The sequence below is a fragment of the Dermacentor silvarum genome, chromosome 1, assembly GCF_013339745.2.
Source record: "Dermacentor silvarum isolate Dsil-2018 chromosome 1, BIME_Dsil_1.4, whole genome shotgun sequence".
NCBI lineage: Eukaryota > Metazoa > Arthropoda > Arachnida > Ixodida > Ixodidae > Dermacentor > Dermacentor silvarum.
Window position 1 is genome coordinate 419,274,192 of NC_051154.1, and position 20,724 is coordinate 419,294,915.

A 20,724-nucleotide genomic window follows, 5' to 3' on the forward strand; every position below is an offset into this window, starting at 1 on the left:
AGTGCACAGAAGGTGCCTGTCTTTTTTGTGGGCCTGACAAAGGTCCCCATTGTGAAAAAACGTTGCTCCTGAGACTGGGCGTGTTCGTGTCGGATTGCGCAACATTGTGACCTTGGTAGGCTACATGCTTTGTGGTTCATCAGCTTGATTGAAGTAACTTACAACTGATGGCAAAACAGCAAATACTATTACTTGACTAGGTTCCTGCAAGTAACTTTTTATTACTGTGAAACAAGCTGAAGCGAAGGGGCCCAAATATTTTGTCCGAATTAAAAGAAGGACTTATTTTTAAGTATTCATGCACCATAGCACGACGTACGAACGGTGTGATTCGTGAAATATGCGGCGCGCAAGCACATATCGAGCGAGGGCCACAAAACTGGCCATGTTGGCCAACGCTCGCTTCCCGATAACGGGTGGCGCAGGCACGGCGAGAGAGAGAGAGAGAGATTGTGGTTGTGAACACGGTGTAAGAATAAGGAGAGGTGCTGACACTCTCCCCCCAACGCGCGCGAAAGCGCTGGTCGCTCGCGTCCAGATCATGTTCGGCTTGGTTGCAGCTGGTTCGGCGCCGTCGTAGAGGGCACTGCGGTATGCGGTCCCAGCCTCGGCGGGAAGGCGCGTGCTTCGCTGTCTTTGTGCGCTTTGTGCTTGCATGTACGGCCGTGCTGTTTTGAAGGCACACTTTTTGTTCACGCGCTTTTCATCATCTTGTGCTTCTGTATTGTCACCACGGGCCCTCGACCAAGGTGGAAGCGTCCTTCTGAGAGTTTGAAATGGGTAGAAAGTGCTTCGTCACGAACTGCAATTCTGGATACCGAACTTGTGCGGAGCGTGTGCCTCTATTCAAAGTGCCGTCTGACAGCGGTCGTATAGAGCAGTGGTGGCGTGTAAATCTGAGGGCAGACCGAACTCTAATGCCTACCGACCATGTTTGCGCCAAGCATTTTTCAGAGGATATGATATCGACGGCATATTACGCGGAGCTCGATAAAATGGTGCTACTTGGCACGCCAAAGAGCCCTGTCCTGTCTGCAAATACAGTTCCCACCTTATTTCCGAACTGTCCAAAGAACCTCACACGGTCAAATAAACCTCGAGAGCCACTGCGGAAGAGAGAACCTCCTGTGTGCCACAAAAACTGCTGTGTGCCGCAGCAGTCTATGCAAATTTTGCTGCATGTATAAGATATATACTGGGTGTTTTTTAACTATCATGCACCAAGATTTAAAAATATGAAAATGTCGCATAGCTGGACAATGTTGGCAATGTTGTCTGTCGTCTCTGGGAGATACCTAGATTATTTTTTGCATTCCGCCTTATTACATAATTATTTTCATAACTGATTATTCAACTTTTCTAATGCTATATATAATTAGATAAAAAAGTGAACGAGAGAATTGCACAGCAACATGAAAGATTCCCGATACAGCTTTTTGTTGCTCAATACGTGATACATAAAAGTGTTTTCCGAGCGTGAAAGAAACCCGCAAATAGACTCAAAATTGGCTCGAGGCACTTTGTGTGTATTCATGGGCTTCTTTCACACTCGGAAAAATACTTCTATGTAGCGTGTATTGAGTAATAGAAAGCTGTATCGGAAGTCTTTCATGTACCTCTCCAATTTTCTCATTGAAACTTTTTATATAATTATAATATTTGAGAAGTTGATTAATTAATTAAGACTAATCATGGAATTAGGCCATGATGTATAATGTATGTATAAATGTATAAAATAATCTCAGTATCTCCAAGGAACGGAAAACAACATTACCTTGGTTCTGTTCAGCTACGTGACATTTACATGTTTTTAAATCTTTGTGCACTCTGTATAATACTGCCGTTTTCTCTGCAGATGTGTGCCTGATTTTCAAATTTGTGCCATCCTGGATACTGAATGTTTTTTACAATGCGCGTGCGGTGTATATTACACGCTTGCATGTTTTTATTCAACATTTTTGCATTGTGGGAGTGTATGAGAGCGTAAGCTTCTGGGAAGGCTATCCTCTATTAAAATTATCGAGCTCCTTCATGCACAATTTTTAATTATTCTGTCTTTGCAAAATAAAAAATAAAAATGCTATGAGATTATTGTGTGCTGGGTATAAGTGTATTTGTGGACACGCTGTAGCATGCATTGTCAAATACGCTTACATTTGCACATTCTCATATGCAATCTAAGAAAAAAGAAAGTCACCTCTTAGATCCTGCAAGAGTCACTCGCTCCCCAAACGACGAAAGCCAAATGAATAATATACACAGTCTATGTTAAGTGGAATTGAAATAAAAAAAGATGTTCACAAGTAAACTGTATTAGTCATATTGTAATCCAAGATAAAACGCCTGCCTTCGTCCCGCTTGATAAATTATCTTTTGAAAGATTTCTTTACATAGCTATGTGCTTTCTCATCATAGGTTCTAGCCATGAACACCCACTTTGCTCTAGTGCGTTGCATATTGCAAGCTTGCGCCGTTTCATTTCTTAAATTATATCGCGCCCACACTAAATTCGCGTGACGATGCTTGAACGGTTTTCCGAGTTTGAATTTTCCGATGCAGTCACTATTTTCTTCTGATCGAGTGGTAGCACGCGGGCTTACGCTTTCATTTTTTTATGCTTGTATGCATGACTAGATCGGCCGCAACAAAATGTGCGCGCGAGCGGAATGTGAGTGGCGTTGAGTGCTGTCCCATCGATCCGTGTTCACGTCATTCACGCCCTGCACAATATACGTTCATGTTAGCAAAGCATTCAGCCTGGTACACTTATCACCTTAATCTGAAATAACGAATTTCCTTCGCGCTTTGAGTTTTACTGGCGCCACTATGAACGAAAATTTAGCGGAGGCAGAGGAATGCCAAGCCGCCGGCGCCGCTAAGCTGGTGATGATGATGATGATGATTTATTGGCATCCCCTTTGAAACGGGGCAGCGACAAATAGTCACCTAGCCTGCTTGATTTAATCAGGTATACTATACATGTTCTTTATCTAGCATTTTTGTATACCTCTCATTATTTTTTTTTTCAAAAAATTTACCTTGTTCCGCTGCCTATGATTTTATGAGATCAGGTCGTATCCATCTTTTCCATGCTTTTTTTCCACCAGTACTCTAATCGTCTCTTGCTGATCTCTACGGCTGATCTGTTTATGTTTCCTTCCACTTTAAACCCAAGCGCTTCTGGGAGTTGCACGTTACCTACGGTTCTCGCTGGGTGGATCGCGTTGCATTCCATTAGGATGTGCTGAGTGGTCTCTGGATCTTGACTGCAGCATACACATGTCTCATCTAGTTCCGAATATTTGTTCCGATATGTTTTCGTCCTTAGGCAACCGGGTCGAGCCTCAAATAGCAAGGCACTGCCCTTTGTGTTAGCGTACAGATTTTCCCTTCTAATTTCTTTCTTCTCATTCTTGTAAATCTCCATGGTCCTTTTCGTTTCCATTCTTTGCATCCAATTCACGGTCTCTATTTCTCTCACTTTCTTTCTGATGACCCCTGGTTGTCTATTTACAGTTTCGATTATCCTGTACTTGGTTGCCAACTTCCTTGACCTCTTCCTCCATTCTGTGTCCACGCTTTTCATGTAGAGATACTTGTGCACTTTAGCAGCTCATTTATTTTCATCCATGTTCCTGAGCCTTTCTTCAAAACTAATTTTGCTTTGTGCTTCTCTGACTTCAAAAGAGGCCCAACCCATGTCACCATGCACTGCCTCATTTGTCGTATTACCGTGTGCTCCCAAAGCCAACCGGCCTACTGATCTTTGGTTAACTTCCAAACCCGCCAATATATCCGATTTTAAGCATATAATGGCATTTGCGAATGTTAGCGCTGGCACCATTACTCCTTTCCAGATTCCACGCACCACCTCATACTTAATGTGGCCCCACAGTGCTCTGTGTTTCATAATTGCTGCATTCCGCTTCCCCTTTATTTTCAGATTATCTTGGTGGTTGCTTGAGTAATTCTTTCCTTCGTTTATGTGTACGCCGAGGTACTTATATTGCTTCACTATGGGTATTACTTGCTGTTGGATTGACACCACGAAGTTACTCGTGTGTTCATTAAAGATCATAATCCCTGATTTCTCTGTGCTAAACTTAAGGCCTAGATTTGTCGCTGCGTTCCCACAGATATTCGCAAGTATCTGTAAATCTTTTTTATTGTCCGCTAGTAGCACAATGTCGTCTGCGTACATCAGTCCAGGGACCTTCTGTTGCACCATTTGTCCATTACGCATGTAGGATAAATCAAAACCTAATTTGCTGTTTTCCAGTCGTCTTTCTATGCCCTTGACGTAAAGCGTGAACAACAATGGTGACAGAGGGCATCCTTGCTTCAATCCTTGGTGAATTCCCACCATTTCATTTCCTTTTCGGCCTTCACATGCCACTTGTACTTGGTTGTCTCGATATATCTCCCTCAGCAGCTCCACGAAATCGTCATCTATGCCTTCGTATTGAAGAATATCCCACAACAATTCCCTGTACGTTGTCTACGGGACCGCTGGCCGCAGCGCCATCTATCTGCTTGCAGCAGAGCTACTCGGTGCGCCGGCGCGCGGCCGAACATAATCTGGACGCTCGCTCGCGCGCAGTGTCAACACCTAAATATTCTTCCACCGTGGTTGTGAAGAGGAAAATGCGACACGGCGACGGGCGCGCCGGGGACCGTCGCAGATGAGGGAGGAGGGCGGTAGGGAAGCGGACTTGGCCTCGGCAACTCTGTCACTTCGGTGGCAGCGGCTTTGGTGGCTCCCTTCGCCCTCCCTCACCTTCGACTGTCTCCGTACGCGCCGGCCGCCCCCGCCGGCCTGGCGCCAGCCCCTGAAGTTTCGTTTTCTGCCGTTGAAGCGAGCGTTGGCCGGCGTGGGCAGTTTCGTTGGCTGGATGGGACCACCGCTGTTGGTTCCCTCTGCGCCACAGCCGCAGCGTTGGCTGCCGTGTTGCCACGACACATAAAAAAATAGTAGATTTTTTTTTTCGCGAAAGATCAGTAGAAATCAGTAGATTTTTAATTTCAATTTTTGCACTCAGCTTATGAGCCCAAGAATTCAGCGCTTATATTAGTACTCTGTTGTAGTATTGTAGCTTCTAAGAAATAGTACAGAAATTGACCCCAAGATTCTTGGCGATACTTTTGAAAAACCCGGGGATCCAGAGAGCCATTGTCAAGCACGAATTTAAAAACAGTGAAGCCCTCCGATGGCCTATTCAAAGGCATCAGATGGTAGTTAGTACCTGAAAGCTTTAGAGCAGGGGTTCTCGAGTACGTTCGTCCCAGGGAACCCTGCTAAGCTCCATAAAGTGCCAAGGAACCCCCCTCCCCCCCCCCCCCCCTCGAATTAACCGAATGTAGAATTATCGAGGGTATCAAGAAAACAATAAACAAATGCTTAACTACGTCAACACGCTTCTATTTAATTCAATGACTCATCAAATCTTGTTTCTATTTAGCACAAGATCAGTGCGGAAGCTGAAATTCTCGTCATCGCATGACTGATTAGCGCTAGCAGCGGCGAAGGCCTCGCGACATCCTTCGCGGCGCGCGTCTTCAGCTGAGACGCGCTTTACACCAACGGGCGCACATACCGATTTTTTTTTTTTTTCGCCGCTCAGCTGCTCGCCAACAAATTGTCCGTCCATTGCGATGTAGCCGCTGCTCTTCATCTTCGACAGCTTTGCACTGAGTCAAAGCGAAACTACTGCTTGCCGCACCCGCTGCGGACGAAACCGCGGCCGCTATCGACGCGATCATAGACGGCGACCTTGCGGTTCAGAAGGCAGGCGGCTGACGCACGCACCAAATCTAAACGAAACTACCGTTCGCTGCAAGAAGTGCGGACGAAACTGCGGTGGCTCGACGCTGCCATGGGAGGCGACTACGCAGTTGTGAAGGCACGCAGCCGACGCGCGCACCGAGTGAAAACGAAACTACATTCCGCAACCGCTGCGGACGAAACTGCGGTGGTTCTTGACGCGATCACAGATGGCGACTACGCACTTATGGAGGCACGCGGCTAGGCGCCAACGCGGTGTTACGCGCGATGGTTAACGCAAGAATAAAGGCTTTAAAGGCACAATTAGGCACGAAGCGCTCTGGCGTTGCTGTCAGTCACGTGCCGCGCACGATTGCCGCCGAGGACCACGGCGATGCGGACTGCGCCGCTTCGTTTCGGTTGGGCGCTAACGCCGTTCTTGCTCTTCTGCGGCGCGCTTTTGCGGTGCTCCGTGCATTTTTTTATTGCGATAGCAATTATATGGACACTTCAACGGGATTTCTTCCGTCGGCGTCGCCGTGAGGTTCCGTATAGATTCCAAGGGCGATAAAATCGTCGCCGTGCGCCGTATGCGCGAGTAAAAGCGTGCGGGGACGCGCGCTATCACGGAGAGCCAACGCACGGCGGAAATCAAACGCGATTGTCGCGCAAAAGGCCGTGGTGGGGGGGGGGGGGGGGGGTATGGGGGGGAGGGAGGCGGGGCGACGCTGTGCTACGGCACCAAATGCTTATCTTGCAACCCAGCGCAAGGGGAACGCAATCTCCCACGCGAAAGCAAAAAAAAAAAAAAAAAGCGGGGAGGCAGCGCGGGAGGGAGGGGGGGGGGGGAGAACCAGCTAGCGCGAACTGGAGGACGACAATCGACAATCGCAGGCGGGAGGCAAACGTGTAGAGCGAAGTGTCCTAGTGGTGGGGGACTCCAACGTAGCTAGGGTTGAGGAGGGCATCCTTACAACAGTGAAGGCAGACGGGCGGGGCGGGTGAGCGTGGAGGCCCAGTCAGGGAGGTGCATGGTTGACGCACTGGCAAAAGCTCAGAAGGTGGTATGGGACAACTTGGAGCATGAACATCTGGTCGTTGTCCATGCTGGTCTCAACGATGTGCTGAAGGGAAGGAGCCAGAACCGAAACAGACAGTTTGAGGTTGGGTTGCATAAACTCAGAGAAACCTCTGCGAATGTGCATGTGACCATATGCACAATCCCACAGGTCCGGCGCCAGGGTAGCGGGATGGAACGGAGTGTGCTTGAGGCTAACCGGGTCATTAGGGGTCTGAGCCGACCACTAGGGTACGGCATAATGGAGGTAAACCGGGAAGTGTACGAGTCTGGCTCCCACCCTTTTGCACAGAATGACATTCACTACAGTGGTGCCACGAGTGGGAGGGTAGGTAGTAGGATAGGGCGCCAAGCTACGGCTTTTTTGGGGGGACCCAGAGCCCTAAGACCACCAGTGTAGACGAAGACGGACCCAGAGAGGCCCCAAGATTCAAGAAACGTAGAATCGGTAGGAGAAGAAATAGACGTAAGCACCAGGGGCAAGGTCATTTTGACATAGGGTACATTAACATGCAAGGTGGCAGGAATAGGCTCAAGTGGGAGGAGATAGACGAGCAACTAAGGCAGGAAAAGCTGATGGTGTATACGGGTTTGTGGAGACACAACTTAGGGACATGGAGCAACCTCCCTGTAATCCTGACTATGCATGGGAATATTGCAATAGAACAGAAGGCAGCAGAAAAGGGGGTGGAATTGGTGCATTCATTCATAAAAGTATGAATTGGCAAAGGGTCAAACAGGAATGCAAGGAGCATTTATGGCTAAAAGGGAAAGTTGCAGGAGAGCAGACACTCCTTCGCTTTGTATACCTGTGTACAGGATCAAATGCCAAAGAGGAAAACAAAAAAAATGCTGGAATGCATATCAAGTGACATTAATGAGCTAGGAGAAGGGTGCGAGATTATTATACTAAGAGATATGAACGCACACATAGAAGACATGGACGGGTACACAGACTCAACAGGCAACATGATGCTGGATATGTGTGAAATGCATGACTTAGTTGTATGCAACAGTACTGAGAAGTGCGAAGGGCACATAACATGGGAGGTAGGGAGCCTGCAGTCGACGATAGATATTCACTAATGTCACATTGGATGCACGATAGGCTAAATGTAATGAGCATAGATGAATATGGCTCCAGAAGTCTAGGTAGTGATCACAAACGTATTAAGGTGAGTTTTAGAAGGGAAATGAAAGTAGGTAGGAGGCAAGATGAACAACCAGGTGGGATATTTTACTCCGAAAAGCAACTTGAAATAGCAACCCAGCAAATTGAGGAAGTAATTTCAGAGGCTACAAAAACAGAATTGACATATGCAAATTTAACAGGGCTATTTGAGCTAGAGCTTACTAAGGTACGAGTCAGGACAAAAGGGAACAGAAGACGTAAACCCAAGAGCTGGTGGGATGAGGAGGTTAAGAAGGCCATAGAGAAACGTCAGGAAGCATCCAGGGAACACAGATATTCAAAGCAGAGGGGTGAACCAGAAGCTGATGTAGGCAGAAAATGGAATAACTTTTTAAACTGTAGAAGGGAAGCATCCCATTTGATCAAAGAGAAGATCAGAAGAAAGGGGAGCCAATGGTTGTCAGAAGTAAACAAAAAGGATAGAAAAGCAGCGAAGAAATGTTGGAAACATCTCCACTCTTTGAGTAATAAGACTAGCCTAGAGCAGAGGTTTATAGTTACAGCTCAAGGTGTTTGACTAGAGGGAGATGAGGCAATGGAACATATAAGAGCAATGATGACAGAAAAATTTAAAGAACGAAACATAGCATGTGCTCAATCAGGTGAGGATGGACTAGTCAGTGCAGTGGCTCCACTGGCAAAAAGCGAGTGAGAAAGGGCAGAGAAGAGGGTTCCTAGTAGCACGTCGACAGGTCCTGATGGCATCCCAGTTATGTTGATAAAGACATTGGGCCCAAAATCTAAGAAAGCATCCCAGTGAACCATTAATGTACCATAGATGTCCATACAACATCATGTTTGAGACATTGCACACATCCTATAGATATCTATATTTCTCCAAACAACATTACAAATACGTACCATGGATAATCTAAGTCCATTCCAGATCACGTTGCTCTAACGTTGAAAGGATGTCGCAGCTAGACATAAGTAACCTCTAATAGATGTTCTTTTTGGGGACGCAGGAGGTCCATAGAACATCTAGTGGATCTTTCCTGCTGACGCTATAATGAGCTGTATACCTGCGAGTGCCACAGTAGATGTACTATTGAACTAAAAGCACAGTGTGTGGCGTCGCTCAGCGATGATTGTACACATGCATGTGGTTTCGATGCGGAGTGCGGGGCTGCTTATCCTAGTGCGTATTACATCACCTGTATTTTGTTGGAAGCTTGTATTCTCACCCCGCCATTGCAGTGCCATTCCTATCTATGATTACTTTTAAGGTGGCTAGCACTGTTGTTGCGCATCCAATGCAATACATTTTTCGTGTTATTCAAATTACGATTAGACACTGGCAGCTTTGATGGTGGTAACAAAAGCAAAGCAACGCACGTTAGCAAGCTGGGTGCATGCCAGCTATATCACGCTACAGATGTAGCGATGGTGCTAGTCACCATAACACTGTACTGCCAGGTGGGTATGGCACTGCCCGAGGAGAGATGAGAAAACAACTTTCGGACAAAATACGGGTGACGTTTATCGCAATAGGGCGAGCAGCGCTGCACTATTCCTCGATAACTACATCCCCACGCACGTGCACGACTGGCCGACGACATGCACAGTATACCTTTAGTTATGCTTCGGCCACACACTCCGCTGTTCGCATTTAATTTGTCCTCGATGGCACGTCTGCTGAGGCACACTAATGGCACAGTTACCCACATTGTCGGCATGTAGCTGGTGACTTTGCTTGAAATGTTTTGTTAACATGTAAACGTGTGAAGGTGAAAATATAAACTGCAACACTTAAGGTGAAATTCTTAGATGGCTCAATGGTCGAAAAATCCGATGTCCAGCGTCGCAGCGCCAAAATTCGATGGCACCAAAATTGGGGATTGAACCTTCAACCTTTGGTGTTAATTAGGTCGAAGCGAATTAAGGCACAGTTCATTAAGATAGAGTTAATTGAGGCACTCTAACCCACGGCCTTTGTTGGGAGTCAAAACCACTTGGAGATATGGGTGAACCGGCCACATCGCCAAATTATCTTCAAGTTGGATTCCAATTGACATGGTGAAGGTAGACTCGAACCCACTACCTTGGGTGTTCATTAGAGCGAAGTTACTTAAGGCAAGTTAATTACGGCAGAGTTAATTAAGACACTCGAACCCTCGACCTTTGGTGGGAGTTAAACCCACGACTTTTGGAGTTAATTATGACGAAGTTAATTCAGGCACAGGTAATTAAGGCACTCGAGCCCACAACTTTGGTAGGAGAAAACAATAGAAGTAACAACGCATGCGAATGACAAATAATTTAATTAATGCTTCGTGAGTACGCAGGCTTCTGCCTTCATCCTCTTCAGTGTTCGCTGAAGTGACTGTTACCTTTATATATAGTTCTAGCGCTCATCAAAATGCGAAAACTGTGCTAAGAAAACCGTAAATACGCATTTTGATCGTTATGCATCATTACAAATCCTGCAATGGATAAATGAAAAATAGTGAGTTCAGTAAGCACTAGGTAAAGCACACCAGTGAAACTCACAATGTCACACCAATGTTACTTTTTTATTTATACAACTGATAAAGCTTTATTACACAAATGATCGGCCCCCAGCCCCACGCACATGTATGCAATTAATTATTCATTACATGTTCTCGCTGTTACAAACAGGTTAAACGCGGATCTAAAGAAAAAAAAACCAAGTAATCAAAAACAGATTCTTGACAATTAAACTTTATTAAAACACAAGTAACGAGTAGGCACAAAATTACTAACGAGTAGGCACAAAATGACTAGTAGGCACAGTGCCACAATTATAATTAAAAAGAATAAAACTGATTAGTAAGAGGTAGTATCACATACTAATTAATGACCAAAAGTGCATGGCCTGCTTGCCAGCACCTGCTTCTGGGGCCACCGGATTCAAGATAGAAAGCCAGTACTTTCTAGCTGCATTGAAAAATATATGGTAAAATAAATTCCACGCAAGCAGAATCCAGAGATGGAATGTTCATCTTGATAGGCAACTTGGTCAGGCAGCTTCTCAGATCACAAAAGTGCCAATAACATAATGCTGCCAGAGACTTAGAGATAGGCATTGCAAATGAGAAATATCCCTGACACTTGAAGAGGAACGCTGGAAACCAAGCGATACTAACATGTGCGAAAATTAACTATCAAAACATTGTCTCCAGAACATTCCCGTAAGCGCTCCGCAAGGCGAACAAACTTGCCACAGATAGCAGTCGGAAGCACAGCTCTAAATTTCAGCATGCAACTGTACAGTTCTGCCTAGTATATACGTACTTGGGCCATGGTCAACCGCACAAAAGTCGAAAAGACACAAATAAAGCACACGCTGCTCGCGCCCGGAACATTGCTGCGCACTTGCATCGAGGCACGTGTTGCTGAATTGATATCAGTGGCAATGCGAAGTCAAAGCTATTGCGAGTTCAAGCTTCTTTTTTTCTTTATAAACTGTCGTAATACATCAGCAAGTTAAAGGTTACATATTTTCAACAATGTACTAATAGATATAACTGAAAAATAAAGCATCTTTGTATGGGGGAGAAAGAAAATGACGTAACCGAGACCGAAAGCATAGCGAAAAAATGGCGAAAGTATTGGCTTTTGCGCGCGGTGTCTGGCAGCAACGTTACTAGACCTCCAGCAGTGCTGCAAAGGTCGTGCTAAATTGCAAAATAATTAATTTAATGCTTTTGCTCTCCTAGCTTCCCATTGTTAGGCATTAGAGACAATTTGCTTGTATTTCTGCGGCATAGTGCTTGCATCGACTCATAACACACAATGTACGATCAATGCACGAGAGCTTTGAATGTGCAAGAGATGTCCAAATCATAAGGACATTCGACGTCCTCTGGATGACCCTTGACTGCCATGTACTAGTCGAACATACTATAGATGTAAACTGGATGTCGTTAAACGTCTTGGATATTTCGTCTTTTGTGGTACATCCAATGGATATTTGTGGTTCACTGGGATTAAGAGAGGCAGTGAGCAAAATGATAATGGACGGTAAAGCCCCCGACGGGTGAAGACTGAGACGACGGGTGGAGACATGATATATAAGGGAAAGGGGGACAAAGCCGACATAAACAACTACCGTCCCATAACAGTGACGTCAGTGGTTTACAGGGTGGTGATGCAGATTATAAAGGACAGACTGCAGGCATGGGTGGAGAGCGAGGAGGTGCTGGGGGAACTACAAAATGGGTTCCGGAAACAAAGAAGGTTAGAAGGTAATCTGTTCTCATTGACACAGTGTATTGAAATAGCAGAAAAGGAACACAGGCCCCTATGGCTTGCATTTCTGGATATCAAGGGAGCCTATGACAGTGTAATCCAAAAGGATTTGTGGGACATACTGGGCACTCTAGATGTGGAAGATGGAGTAAGAAATCTTTTAAAAGATATCTATAAAAGTAACAAGGTGCTTATAAAATGGGAAAACAAGGTATCTGGGCCTATAGAGATACAGCAGGGGCTTAGGCAGGGGTGCCCTCTGTCACCTCTGTTGTTCATGCTGTATTTACAAGGATTAGAGAAAAAATTAGAGAGGAGCGGACTTGGCTTCAACCTTTCCTATTTCAAGCAGGGAGAATGGATTAAACAGTCATTACCAGGACTGATGTATGCAGATGACATTGTACTTATGGCTGACAGCAAGGAAGACTTGCAGAGATTAATGGACATCTGTGGTAAAGAGGGAGATAGCTTAGGTTTGAAGTTTAGTAAAGAAAAATCGGCAGTCATGACTTTTAATGATAATCAGGGCAGCGAGCATAGGATACAGGAGGTTACGCTGGAGGTGGTGGATAAGTACAAATATCTTGGAGTGTGGATAAACAATGGGGCTGAGTACCTAACGGAACATGAAAAATATGCGACGGCTAAAGGTAGCAGAAATGCAGCTGTGATGAAAAATAGGGCACTGTGGAATTACAATAGGTACGTGGTGGTGAGAGAGATTTGGAAAGGGGTGATGGTCGCTAGTTTGACTTTCGGCAATGCGGTCCTGTGCATGAGATCAGAGGTTCGAGCAAAGTTGGAAGTTAAGCAGTGAGGGGTAGGTAGACTGGCTCTGGGAGCACACGGAAATACACCAAATCAGGGGGTACAGGGTGACATGGGATGGACGTCATTCGAGGGCAGGGAAGCCAGCAGCAAGATAGAATTTGAGGAGCGATTGAGAGAAATGGCAGAAAAGTGGTGGGCAAGGAGAGTTTTCAGTTATTTGTACATGAGGAATGTTGATACAAAATGGAGGAAGCTGACCAGGAAACTCAATCAAATATTTGGACTGCAGGAGGGGTGCAAACCAGGAAACAGCGGTTAAGAAAAAGGTTAAGGAAACAGAGAGGGGTCTGTGGAAAACAGGGATGCAGACGAAATCAGCACTGGGAACATACCGAACTTTCAAGCAAAAAATTGCCAAGGAAAATATCTATGATAATTCTAGGGGAAGCTCTTTGTTGTTTGAAGCCAGGACGGGAGTATTGCGGACTAAGATGTACCGAGTCAAGTACCAAGGTATAGACACGATGTGCTGTGCGTGTGGAGAAGAAGAGGAAAAGGCTGAACACCTCATACTTTTCTGTAAAGGGCTTAACCCTACAGTGCAAAGCAACGGGGCTGATTTTTTCAAAGCATTGGGGTTTAGGGACAGTGAAGGCAAAATAGACTTTAAGCGGGTAGAAATAACCAAACAGAGGTTATCTGATTGGTGGATCAAATCAAGGCAGGGGTGAAATTTCACCCACCACAAAGTATAAAATATGTTAATAGTCATGGCTAGGTGGCGTATGCCACCGCCCGGTTTAAAGGGTTCAGCCTCATCCATCCATCCATCCATCCATCCATCCATCCATCCATCCATCCAGTGGAGGAGAGGAAAGAGGAGAGGGCCAGGAACCAGCTTCTCGGTAGAGTGACCTAGAATATGGGAGAGTGTCCAAAGCGCCGGCTCCGGCGAGGGCCTTTTTCTGTGAACTGCCGCGCCGCGCCGCTGCTGCTCCGGACCCGTGGGCTTTTCGCGCTCGCGAAGCGCACGGGAAGCGTTGGTCGTCTGCTACGCGCTGTAGTTTTTTTGCGTTCGTTTTCCACGCAAAGCACTTAAACTCTATTTAACTTCAACAGTGTGGTGCTGCAAGGAGCTTACCCATCTTTGAGCGTTTCTTTGTGCTTGGGCAGCAAGATAATGCAAAAACGAACGTATCAAACTCATCAGCGCGGCCTAGCTCCGGTGCTAGAGTTCGGGAACGGTATTACGGTAACTGTGCGTGCGTAGAAACGCGCTAAATGAGCCCGTGCAAGGAAAGAACGTAAAAAAAAAAGAAACGTTATTCGCATAGGTACCCGGGCAATAGCACCATGCTTGCATTAATAAGAGTAACCAAAAAAGTAAATTACTCGCGCAGTCAAGTGAAATACTTACGTGCGTGCAGTGACCGCTTCGCTCACCACTACGCGCATTTCGCTCACGGTTAGTAGTGATTTAGAGCCATATGCATATGTGTTTATTGATAATTTTTTTTTAGCCTCGACAATACTTTATTATGAACAGAGCGCCATGAGAAGGTGTACACGAACAATTCTTGCTGTACGCTAACTCTTCAATACAAACTTCGCGCACGATGTACCTTAAGGTTCACCGTGAGCGAAGCTGGTTTCAAATTCAGACATTCGAAAGAAAAACCATTCCAGCCAATAGGTAAATAAACATAAAAAAAGGGTGAACAAATATATATTTTTCTACATTGAAATGAATAGATAGCTACTACTGGCCTAGCTATTCACTCATTTCTTATGTAAAAGTTATTGCAGCAATAGCCTTGTTTTATTAATCCGTGAATCCTCTCTGAAATTACCAACATAACTTCTCATGTTATATAATAGTTAACGTGTGATTTTTTACATAAACTAACAAGCATTCATAGTGCATGATGATGTTTGTGCTTGCATTATATTGATTGTAAAATCGTCTTGAATATTGCAATCTTTGATGCACTATAAATATCGCTATTGATTCTGCATATCACTTAAATTGTTACCTTGAATCAGTAAAACATGAGAAGTTTATGTTCTGGTGATTAGTTGCCTCTTTCATTACGTAACTACAAGTATGTAAATATTTATCAGTAAGTATATTTGCTGTGTACGAATCAGCGAGCATACGCAATAAATATTCCTAAAGTTACTTTTATGTTAAAATTCGCTTAGTGTTTGCGCTCTTGCAACACAGGAAGGCGAAAGAAGAGTTGCACATCCGTAAAGCGTCATGTTCGTTTTCTCACGTTCGCTCGTAATTATGAAATGAGACGTACGTACACAATGTTGCACTGTTAACATTTCATTCATTTTGGTTTGTCTTGTTTTTGCCGCCTTATATTTCTCGCGTACCCTTTACATACACGCCGTGGTAGCTTAGTGGCTTTGGTAGGTTGGCTCGAGGACGCGGGTTCGATTCCCGGCCACGGCGGCTTGCATTTCGATGGAGGCGAAATGCATAAAACATCCGTGTACATAGATATAGGTGCACGTTAAAGAACCCCAGGTGGTCGAAATTACCGGAGCGCTCAAAACGGCGTCTCTCATAGCCATATTAATTGTGATGTTTGGATGTAAAACCCCACAAATTATCATTACTATTATTACCCTTTACCTGTGCTCTCAGTCCTTCATAATATATGGGTAAGTTCGACACGTTGAGATCGAGATTAGCATTCAACACGTTCTTATTGTCACACCCACACCATAAGAGGGATTTCTGGACGAAAAATGCGGGTTTGCACCACACGTCATACTGTTGTCGTTAACCGCGACATGAATGCAAGTATGTCAAGTTACTAATGCCATGACCCATCAGTCATCTTAGTTACACATTTGTGCGTTTCCACGCTATACTTTGTGATATATACCAAGTGAACGAGACGGGAGAGTTACGCGGTTAGTATTTATTTTTGGTATACCGCGGCCCCGCCGACGGACACATTCCGCTTCCCAAGAGCCAGTTAAGGATTACGCCTTAATAAAGAAACAGCAGAGTGCGGGAGGCAGTTTGTAAAACAAATCGAATGCACGAAATAAAAGAAAGGAAACGATAGGGTGTAAAAGCGTTAGCATGAGCTAGCCATATCTGCCCGTTCTCCTGATTATAATCGCGATCTCCACCTAATTTTCTTCTGCAGCACATTCCCGTTGCTCATTCCACGCATAACTAAATGAAGTAAGCGCGCAGAATGCGTTACTCAAACAGCCGCGTAAGCGCGGACCAAGCGAGCTAGAAGGAAATATACAAAATACCCGTATTGACAGCCAGCAAACGCGTTCTCTGTGCGGTGAGTCACTGCTGTATTACGTTGCGGTGACGTGGCACTTAATATATCCCAAATTATTGCGATGTTGGCTAATAGCAACCAAAATATCAGGCTCGTAGCAGACGCCCGCCGCCTTGGCGCGGCTTCCGCAGCGGAGAAAGCCCACGATGATGATGATGATGATGATTTATTGGCATCCCCTTTGAAACGGGGCGGCGACAAATAGTCACCTAGCCTGCTTGATTTAATCAGGTATACTATACATGTTCTTTATCTAGCATTTTTGTATACCTCTCATTATTATTTTTCTTTTTCAAAAATTTACCTTGTGTCGCTGCCTATGATTTTAAGAGATCAGGTCGTATCCATCTTTTCCCTGCTTTTTTTCCACCAGTACTCCAATCGTCTCTTGCTGATCTCTACGGCTGATCTGTTTATGTTTCCTTCCACTTTGAAACCAAGCGCTTCTGGGAGTTGCACGTTACCTACGGTTCTCGCTGGGTGGATCCCGTCGCATTCCATCAGGATGTGCTGAGTGGTTTCTGGATCTTTACTGCAGCATGCACATGTCTCATCTAGTTCCCAATATTTGTTCCGATATGTTTTCGTCCTTAGGCAACCGGCTCGAGCCTCAAATAGCAAGGCACTGCCCTTTGTGTTATCGTACAGATTTTCCCTTCTAATTTCTTTCTTCTCATTCTTGTAAATCTCCATGGTCCTTTTCGTTTCCATTCTTTGCATCCAATTCACGGTCTCTATTTCTCTCACTTTCTTTCTGATGACCCCTGGTTGTCTATTTACAGTTTCGATTATCCTGTACTTGGTTGCCAACTTCCTTGACCTCTTCCTCCATTCTGTGTCTACGCTTTTCATGTAGAGATACTTGTGCACTTTAGCCGCCCATTTATTTTCATCCATGTTCCTGAGCCTTTCTTCAAAACTAATTTTGCTCTGTGCTTCTCTGACTTCAAAAGAGGCCCAACCCATGTCACCCTGCACTGCCTCATTTGTGGTATTACCGTGGGCTCCCAAAGCCAACCGGCCTACTGATCTTTGGTTAACTTCCAAACCCGCCAATATATCTGATTTTAAGCATATAATGGCATTTGCGAATGTTAGCGCTGGCACCATTACTCCTTTCCAGATTCCACGCACCACCTCATACTTATTGTGGCCCCACAGAGCTCTGTGTTTCATTATTGCTGCATTCCGCTTCCCCTTTATTTTCAGATTATCTTGGTGGTTGGTTGAGTAATTCTTTCCTTCGTTTATGTGTACGCCGAGGTACTTATATTGCTTCACTATGGGTATTACTTGCTGTTGAATTGACACCACGAAGTTACTCGTGTGTTCATTAAAGATCATAATTCCTGATTTCTCTGTGCTAAACTTAAGGCCTAGATTTGTCGCTGCATTCCCACAGATATTCGCAAGTATCTGTAAATCTTTTTTATTGTCCGCTAGTAGCACAATGTCGTCTGCGTACATCAGTCCAGGGACCTTCTGTTGCACCATTTGTCCATTACGCATGTAGGATAAATCAAAACCTAATTCGCTGTTTTCCAGTCGTCTTTCTATGCCGTTGACGTAAAGCGTGAACAACAATGGTGACAGAGGGCATCCTTGCTTCAATCCTTGGTGAATTCCCACCATTTCATTTCCTTTTCTACCTTCCCATACCACTTGTACTTGGTTGTCTCTATATATCTCCCTCAGCAGCTCCACGAAATCGTCATCTATGCCTTCGTATTGAAGAATATCCCACAACAATTCCCTGTCTACGTTGTTATAAGCTCCTTTAATATCTAGAAATGCTATCCATAAAGGTCTTTTCTGTACCACGTGTCCGGTACAGCAGCGCCGCGGCACGGGAGTTCACACAAAAAGGTCCTCGCTCCTCCCATGTATTCGCGTGGCGCTTTGGACACTCTCCCATATTCTAGGTCACTCTATTCTCGGCTCATGCGGCAGGCATCTTCTAAAGGAGGCATTGCCTCGGCGAAAGAAACCACCTAGAAATGCGGTTTGCGCGAGCGGCGCAGCGTGGTGCCAGCGGTCGAACGCTGTATCTACTAGCAATTGGAGTGTTGCTGTCGTGTTAGGCCTAATGAAGCGTTCCTCGCCCTCCGACGATCTGCGTGGCGGCCCGGTGCCCCGGTGATTATCGGTTGAACGGGCTTGGCCGAGGAAGAGGGATTCTCGAGAAGACCGGAACCACCATGAGCAGCAGTGGCCGGTCCCAGGAGCTTCGTCCGGACGTCTCCGAGGACTACAGCTACACCTGGGCCTTGCCAGCCTCACGACTTCGTGGCCGGGTCCTCCGCTCTCCCGTCGTCAGAGTATAGCTGACGAGGCAACCTTCCAGCTCAAGAGCCACGTCGATAATGCTGTTCCGTCGCTTCTCCCTCGCGGATTACGCCTCGGTTCGCGTGCCTCGAGTGCTCGCGCCGTTCGGAGTGCTCCGCGAACTTCGTCGTCCTCATCTCTCGCCACGGGCGACCTCTTACATGTGACAGAAAGTCAAGAAATCGCTTAAACAAAAATGTGGGTTAGGACAACAACAACCTGAATGGCGGCAATTTTGTTTACAATCGCTGTTTCTGTGCCATTATTATACTTTGGTTCTGTGGACGGGCGGATATAAGGTAACCTCAAGGGGAGGGGGAAGAGATGATGGCCTACATGAATATGTCTCGGGCAGGGCTCGGGACCCCCTTCCCCCCTACTCTCTTTCTTGATTCACCAATGTCTAGGAGAATGCGGCAGTGCCGTGGGAAAGTTTGAATAATCAACACAGGTGGGAAAGATCAGTCAGCACAATGCAATAGGGCCGGTGCTTCCACTAGTTTTTTTTTTTATTTGTTACGCCTTGTCACTGTGTGCACTTCCGGGGCACATGAGTTCTCGCTACTAAAACTGTTAGATATTTTCGGCCATCTCGTAATCCATCAGTGGTATCCACATGCCTTTGATTAGTGTTTTACATTTTGTGCTTGTAGATATAAAAATAACTTTTTAATATAATTTTGGTGATGCACGATTGTGAGGGCACAGCTGCTCAAGGCGCCTTTTTCATGATCGCTTAGTAGTTCCGAGAAGTGCGCACGATGCATCTTTTGGTATTCGGAGCCAGTCAGAATGCGGCCGCTATGGCAGATAAACGAACCCATGACCTCATCATCAGCAACACATCTCCAAATGCGTCTCAGGATGTGGCTCGGGAGGTGCAAACGCTTGTCGGAGCTCCTGTCGCACTTCTTCAGTGACAGAGGCAATTGTGAACACCTGCGGCGGCGCTGCTTGCCTTACATTCTCCTTCGCAATCTCTGGTATCAGTTGGCGTAGCATCTGTTCATCGGTCACGGCAAATACTGCACCGCCTGCAGGCGCACAGGTGGCCAGGCGATTGTACTTCTGGTGGCATTGCTGGAGCGCCCATTTGATTCCTGTGGCCTCCTTGGTGAATTCGTCCACTGTCGTCTGCGGGTTGCGCACTAGGCCAGCGAAGAGCTGTTCTTTGACGCCACACATGAGATGGCTCACCTTCTTGGACTTGGGCATGCTGGGATCTGCGTGGTGGAGCAAGCGCACCATGTCCTTGACAAACATGGCGACAGCCTCATTTGGCTTCTGGATTCGTGACTCAAGTAGGCGTTGCGCGGTTTCATGTCAATCGATGTTACGGAAGGTCTCGAGTAGCTGGCGGGAAAACTCGTCCCACGTTGCCAGATTTCCCTCGTGATTGTGGAACCGAGTTCTCGCACTACCTTTGAGGGCAAAGTATACGTTGGAGAGCTTCTCGTCGGGGCGCTAGTGATTCTACTCGGCTACCCGTTCATACTGCTCCAGCCAGCCTTCTGCATCCTCATACGTGTGTCATGAAAGGGATCAGGAACTCGAATGTTTTGAACTGTCACCTGTGCTGGGCTACTTGTCAATGCCATTTCTTGAGCAGGAGTAGCCGTTGACAGAGCCTTGCAACGCACCAAATTCAAGGCTCAGACCTTGCAGACGGCGGCTTGTGTGGTGGACAGGTGTCTCCACGCGTGGATGTCTTGCCGGGCTGGATGTAGGGCTGCTCGAAGGCGTTGGGATTATGAGACGATGGCGCACTACCACTGTTGCAGTTCACCGAGCACAGGAGCTTTATTGACAGAGATGCAACAAGTACTCCGTCGTACTCGAATAAAGGGATCTCTTTGTCTCTAGGAATTGCTCGCACTCTCGAGCATGTTGTCTTCGTTACCGCCAGCATTTAGCTGGGCAGTGATATCGACGCGGCAATATTACATAGATGAACGGAAGCACCATATTATTGCATCTTTGGTTAACTTTTCTTAGTCGACAACAAGGGGCAAATTGGGCTTGAGGAACTGTTCTTAAAAGCGTCCTTCGCTCACAAACGGCT

At 46.0% G+C, this 20,724-nt stretch overlaps 1 protein-coding gene across 3 annotated transcripts in view; it reads left to right on the forward strand.

Moving 5' to 3' along the window:
• Positions 1–20,724, forward strand: part of LOC119437611 (probable medium-chain specific acyl-CoA dehydrogenase, mitochondrial) — a 241,958-nt gene that overhangs the window by 87,087 nt on the left and 134,147 nt on the right. The gene's annotated exons all lie outside the window — the stretch shown is intronic.